Source organism: Periplaneta americana, chromosome 1 (assembly GCF_040183065.1).
Source record: "Periplaneta americana isolate PAMFEO1 chromosome 1, P.americana_PAMFEO1_priV1, whole genome shotgun sequence".
In the NCBI taxonomy this organism is placed as follows: domain Eukaryota; kingdom Metazoa; phylum Arthropoda; class Insecta; order Blattodea; family Blattidae; genus Periplaneta; species Periplaneta americana.
In genome coordinates, this window is record NC_091117.1 from 135,410,347 (window position 1) to 135,417,429 (window position 7,083).

The 7,083-nt window shown below is 35.2% G+C and overlaps 1 non-coding gene across 1 annotated transcript; it reads left to right on the plus strand.

Annotated features, from left to right (window-relative positions):
* The first annotated feature begins 6,258 nt into the window (after positions 1–6,258).
* TRNAM-CAU (transfer RNA methionine (anticodon CAU)) lies at positions 6,259–6,330 on the plus strand. The gene has a single exon. It is a non-coding gene; the product is annotated as a tRNA-Met (tRNA).
* Positions 6,331–7,083: the final 753 nt, after the last annotated feature.

The window sequence follows — 7,083 nt, forward strand, 5'->3', positions numbered from 1 at the left end:
ATAATATAATTATTGTTTAAAATTATAAAATTATATGAAGGCTCTGAATACAGTATAAATAGAAATAAAAAGAGGATTTCGACTGATCATTCTATATTTGCACTACCATGCTGCACGTGCATATCCTCAAACGTAGTAGCCCAATGTTGCATGAAAGACACAAACGTATGTTTATGAAATAATGCAAGATAAAATCGATTAACTGAATTTTACATTGTATAAGTGTTAAATTTAATACTTACGAATACTGTGAATATTTTTTACCACTTAAATTCACAAATAAATATCACAAAAAATAAACATAAAGTTCGTCGATTTCACAACCTTCCCTCTGTGAGCAAACGCTAGCTTTCCTATGCTATCTGGTGAGAACAAATTACACTACTTATACAAACAAGGCATGGATTCTTAGCTGCCATACTGTGGCTCCAAAGACACACTGGGATACAGTGGTACTTGATCAGAAACGTATAAAAATTGAATAAAAAGGGATTGTTACTTTGAAGTCACGTTGGGCCATAGAGGGTTAAACTGCAGTACGCGTATTATTTATTTGTTTGTTTGTTTACTTCTCTACTTACTTACTTGTTTATTTATTATCTTATTTACTTACTTATTTATTTAGGCCTATTTATTTATTTATCTATCTATTTATTTATATATTTATTTATTTACTTATTTGTATATTTATTTACTTATTTGTTTTTTGTTTGTTTGTCTGTTTGTTAGTTCGTTCGTTCCATCGTTCGTTCGTTATTTATTTACTTACTTACTTACTTACCTACTTACGTACGTAATGCTTGCTTGCTTGCTTAGCTGGAGTGCGTTAAGTAATTGGTTTGTTGCCTGCAAGCAACATTTCGGACTTATTTCATTTTAGTAGATTACAGAGCACGGAAAGATATGTCGGGGACTGTACTTAACTTATTTTACACAAAAAGTGGATTTAATCGGCTTTACTAGTAATAAGACGATATATATACATAGGTATACCTTCTTACATTATATGCACACATACATTTTAAAATTTATTTTACATGTCTTTTAATTTATTTATTTCCCTCATTCATTTTTCTCTTACTTTTTAAAGGTATGTTCCTAAGGATTTTATTATCTGTTCATTTGTAATTCTTGATAGCGTATTGTATACCTGCCGCCGCGAATGAATTAATGCAGCCAAGCGTAACTAGAACATCATGACCGCTCTCAGGAGCTACAGTTCTGCAGCTCTGCTCTAGATCTAGTGGTTATAGATACTGGCTTCTAATAGATTTTTGATTCCATTCTAGACTCTGCCAAGGAATTTTTCCTCGGGAATTGTTTTTTTTTTTTTTGTATGGCCTAGATGTTTATGTTTTCCTTAGTTTTGAGTTGCATTTAGATAGATATAATAAGTGCTATGAGGGGACTGTGATCCGCTGTGAATATCTCCTTACGGGACCATCAGGGATCGCTCGCGTGATTTAATAACCATATGAAAGTAAAAATTTTGAAAATATTCTTACTATAACATGAAGTTATTATACCGTAATGTCATATATTGTATATGTTAACTTATAGCTATCTTTAAATCAATTTCATTCTTTATCAGCAAGAGCCATTAAGTGGTTTGTTGATTGCCATTACACCTGGCACAAAAGAGTGCTGCGATAATATACAGAATACATGTACTATTTATCTAATCGACCCAGTTTTCGTATTCTCTTCTATTCTCATAACAAGATCAGATACGCTATGATACTTGAAGTGCAAACGATGTATCTCGGTATATTTGCATTAGGCCTACAGTAAAACATGAATTTGTGGCACAATAAAAACAGCCCTCGCTTTGCCATGTTGCAAACAGCCGTAAAATGTACTGTAACATTTAATAATAATAATAATAATAATAATAATAATAATAGTAGCAATAAAATAGTGCAGTACAAAGCATACAGTGAATACAATATTTTAAAGTACACACAATAAGGAAAATTAAGATTATATATAGCTCAACTTATCACATTAGAGATATACCATTATCGGAAAATATGAAAACAAAAATATAAAATAAGTTGAATATCACTAGAACATAAAAAAATGTGAATACTTGGAAACATGCAACACAACACTTGTCAAGACTTTCACGTGGCAATTAAATTGATATTCACAACAGATAAAATCACTAGAGAGAACTATCTTCCGAGTTTCACCAGTCATTCTTATTACACTATTGCTCCATTTTCGTCTCAGAACAAAATCTGTAGTAAGTTGATAAAGACGGTAAAGGAACATAATAACATGAGAAATCAATTTATACCACGGAACATTTGGCCAAGTAGCGGCGTGGTCTTAGGCGTTGTGCCTTCGACTCGCGTTACAAGATGAGTGCTGGTTCTAATCTTCTTTGGGGAAGAAATTTGCTCAAAAAATTTCGGCCAGTGTATGAGACCAATGCCCACGAATCATAGTGATGAATTTGGGGAGTTACAGTAGGTAACGAAATCTGGTTGCGCGAGACAACTATAGGGCCTAACGGCTGGGGGGGGGGGGTCATCGTGCTAAGCACAGATTACCTCGTGCTGGTTAGATGATCGTTCATCTCTGCTGAGATATGTAGACATACGGCTGGTAGATATTTATCCCTGTACGAGTTCTCGCATACAAGATTATTATTATTATTATTATTATTATTATTATTATTATTATTATTATTATTATTATTATTATTATTATTATTAAATAATCACAGAATATTTGATGCTGTATACGTAGATTCAAACCTATCGATGTGATTATAATAATGGGAAATTCATGAAGAGCTTCACTGTATTTCTGAAGACGATTCTCACAGAAGAGGGGATATAATAGTATTAAACAGATAATAACAAAAGGCTATTATCATAGATCCAACTATAGGCATTGAGAGAGATCTCAACCATGATCATTAGGTTTCTCATGAAAAGAATACCATTTATGAGCTTGTATTCCCTATCTTAATGCCAAGTACGGGGACACCATTTTATTTTTACTTCAATTTTTATTGTACCTGAGTTTTTTTAATATACTTCACCCCACCCCTTCCACTAATGAAGTTCCAACCGTCCTCCACACAGAACCAAGGCAGTCACAGACGCCTTACGTTCATAGTGAACAGTATTGAGTTAGTGAGTATAGTACGTTCCAGAAATAATGGTCAGTGAAGAAAGAGCTTTCTATATTGAATCATATTTTCGCACAGATACTGTGCGTCCGTTTGCTTACGTGGCATCCCGGTTTTCCCTACCTGCTTCTGCTCGCCCCTCTGTAAAGGCTAGTGAGTGTGCTGTCTTAGCTCTTTTCTGAAAACATTTTCTGTTAGGAATTGGACATCTACGTAATATTATACAACTGTTTAAAATAACTTAAATAAAAGGGCCTCGTTAAGTAATTAACTGTCACGTGATTTCCCCCATTTCTACGAACCTGCGACATAACCATTTGGACGGACAGTAGATAGCATATCTGAGTAATTTTATCTCATCAGATCGGGCAGAAGTGAAGATTGAATTTACAGTACGTAAGATACTCTTTTATAGAGTAGGTACAGAATTATTTCAACATGAGTTACTGGTACGAAGGAAGAAACTGAAAATTGGAATTAGATACAATAGTCTATAGTGCGATAATATGCAAAAAAAAAAAACTGAAGTATCGAAATGAACGGCCACCATTTTCAGAAATGTGTTTAAATATCCATATCATGATTATTTTTCAACTTATATTGTACGCTAATGTGCTGTAAACGGTATAATATACACTGCATAATGAATACGTCCGCATGGATAGTGAGTAAAAACACTTATAGTTAATACTGTACTGTATTTGGTTAAACAAAAACCTAATGAAAATTATCATACTCAAAATTGTGATATTTCCTGCTTTACGTAATTGGATGAACTATTTTTCTTCCCTCCTATACCTAGTAAAGTGATTTGTTTGTATTTTACGCCAGTGTCGTCAAACTCCAGTCGTGGAAGGGGGTAGCAAACGGTGTTTCCGGTTCTCAACCGTTAATCCAAAGGTATAGCTAGGTTAATATTGGAAATGTTAGTAAAAATAAAATGATGTCTCGGTATATGCCTATAACATCCCTTTCTTCAATTGGTCAGTAATAGCCTAGATCATATATGTAACAGATAACTCCTCGCTACGTTAAAATCGGCAGCACTTTGAAGAGAACAACCGCCAGGATTGCCACCCGTCCGCCGTAAACGAACACGAGATGGCAGCACAGTCGCTAATGCAATTCAAATGGGAATTATGACGTGACTCCTTATGTAACAACTAGATGGCAGCGTAGTAAACCTGACAAAAGTTGTTAACCTCAAAGGCTATAAGCCCGACATATCTGTTATATATATGATCTAGGGTAATAGGTTAATTTTTTGGTGCTCGGGGTTCTTTACCAAAATTTACATATTGTATTTTGTGTTCTGTATGAAATGAAAATACAACATTTCATACAGAGCACACTACAAAAACATCTTACTCACAGGCAAGACATACAAATAAATACAACTAAACTGGTGTATACAAACTATCAACTAATAGTTGCAATGACTTTTATATCGGACAGACTGTAAAAACTACGTAACAATTCAACCTACAAAGAACACATCACAAACTCCAATCACAACTACTGCAACATAGACACATAAAAATATTATACATCCAGCCAAAAAGAGAGAGAGAGAGAGACTTGACATTCTAGAACAATATGAAATTTACGAACATGTAAAAAAACGCCCCAGCACATCCTGAAAATTCAATTCAATTTCAAAACACACACCCTTTTCGACACAATCATGAACACACCCCACCACAGCAGGAAACCAGAAGATAGCGCGGGATCTTCACTAGGCTTCGGACAATGAAGAATATCATTTCGAAACTAGTCAGCCAGGTAAAATTCCTCATATTAACACAGTAAAGAAGTTACAAATTTAATCGGTAAAATCTTTTATACATCCCTAAATTTGATTCATCCTTCTGTTAGTATGAAAGAAATGTGGAAAAATATCAACTCTATGGATCTAACGAAACAGAAATCTCAAGTAGAAGCCACTAATTTGCCACTGACAGCTTGAACGAACATTTCACTTCCTCTCCTCCAGATCCCATATTGAAAGAAGAAACCTTTCCGGAATTATATTCTTATCCTTTACCTGACAGAGAAAATTTCTATTTCAAATATATAATCCCGGTTGAAGTAGGAAAATCTTTGAGAAGCAACGAACTAGAAGTAAGAATATGGAGTGACCATCTCGTTTGTATCAGCGCTCTTGGTGGTCCTAGCTTGAATTATCTGCCGCCATGTTTTAACTGTTAACTTGCTATACCAGAAGGAGACGTATAGACACTTGGAGACCTTTAAATCCCGTAATTATGATGTATCTTATGTGCTCTGCTTATAACTGTAGCAACCGAAGCGACAAAACAAAGAATACATAGCCCAACTGATGGATTGTAGCTTGTAAGAGTATATTATGATACATGTTGGGAAGAGCTTTTTTACAAAATCGAGGAAAGGTTTGAAGAACTAGCAGAGCGAGTATTTAAATTTCTGAGATTTTGTAATGCACTTCACAAACGTTTATCGTAATATACTATTAGTAGTCAACCCAAGAGGGCATCGAACACGCTCCCGAACGAATTTTTTTTCATTTCATTTATTATATTCCATAGGTATTACGTTAGCTTTAAGATATGGAACAAGTCAAAATTTTACAAGATTACAATAGTTTACAGTTTTTACAATTTTACAACTTTGCAATTTTTTTAAATTTTTTGGCGAGACGTAGTGAGATGAGGTGAGGCCCGAGGATTCGCCAAAAGATTACCTGACATTCGCCTTATGGTTGGGGAAAACCTCGAAAAACCCAACCAGGTAATCAGACCAAAGGGGGTGAACTTCGGATCGGCAGGCTAGCGCCTTATCCGAATGAGTTACGCCGATGGCAAGATATGTGTTAGTACGAAGATCCCCCTCCCCACAAACATTAAAGTTGGTTCGCGGAAGCGGATTTATCCACCTACTTTAGTTCCCCAACTGCGTCATGATAGTGGGTGAGCACCGGTCCCATACATAACCAGAATTTCCTGAAGAATCGAGTCAGTGCTCGTTGCTTGACGCGAGTTCAGGCATGACGCCTAAGACCACGACACTACGGCGGGGACTCTGTTAATATGTTCTACAATAAAACTTCTGTAAATAAAAAAGGCTATGTCCGGTATGTGAGCAGAGTGGCGCAGTGGAAGCGTGCTGGGCCCATAACCCAGAGGTCCGTGGATCGAAACCACGCTCTGCTAAAAGATTTTTAAGTTTTTTCAAAATTAATAATTAGTAAATAATTTATTTTTAACATTTAAATGAACATTTTTTTCCATATACAAATTTCAAAAAGTATTCCAGTTACAGTACTCATAAATGTCACTTCCCGCCTGCCTACATTTAAATGTGGATTGTTCTGGTTTTGTGAAGAAAATAAATGTTTTTACGAGATATTATAAATAAGTTCCATAAACTTGTCCCATGCATAACAATTTTAAAACAGAATTTCTATTAGGGGAATAACAAATGCCTAATAAATAATCTGTTTCCTTGTTTTTATAACTGATTATGCACTTTACAAGAATGTTATCGCAGTATTTTCTACAAAGAATATTGAATATTAAAAATCAACTATGATTCACCGATAACTGTGACGAATGTGTGACAACTGAATTTTGTTGCAAAATACTAACAAGAAACTTAGATTACATAAAGAAGTTAATGAGAATATAACATGTAACTCTTCAAACTAGCATTATTGATGGTAATGAGCAGGGACGATACTTTGTCCCAGCGTGGACAGATTTTAGGTTGGTTATTGCTTGCCTATATTGACGTCACGGAGGCCATGGGTTCGAAGGTACTGTACTGTGATAGGAAAGAGCAACACGTGTGTACTGCGTCGAAGAACGAACGTATGTTTGATTTGTTTAGGATTCGAACCTATGCTGCTCTCTGCCACTGCCTGCTTGTTTTGCATTGTAGTGGCTTACCTACAGTTCCTTACCTGT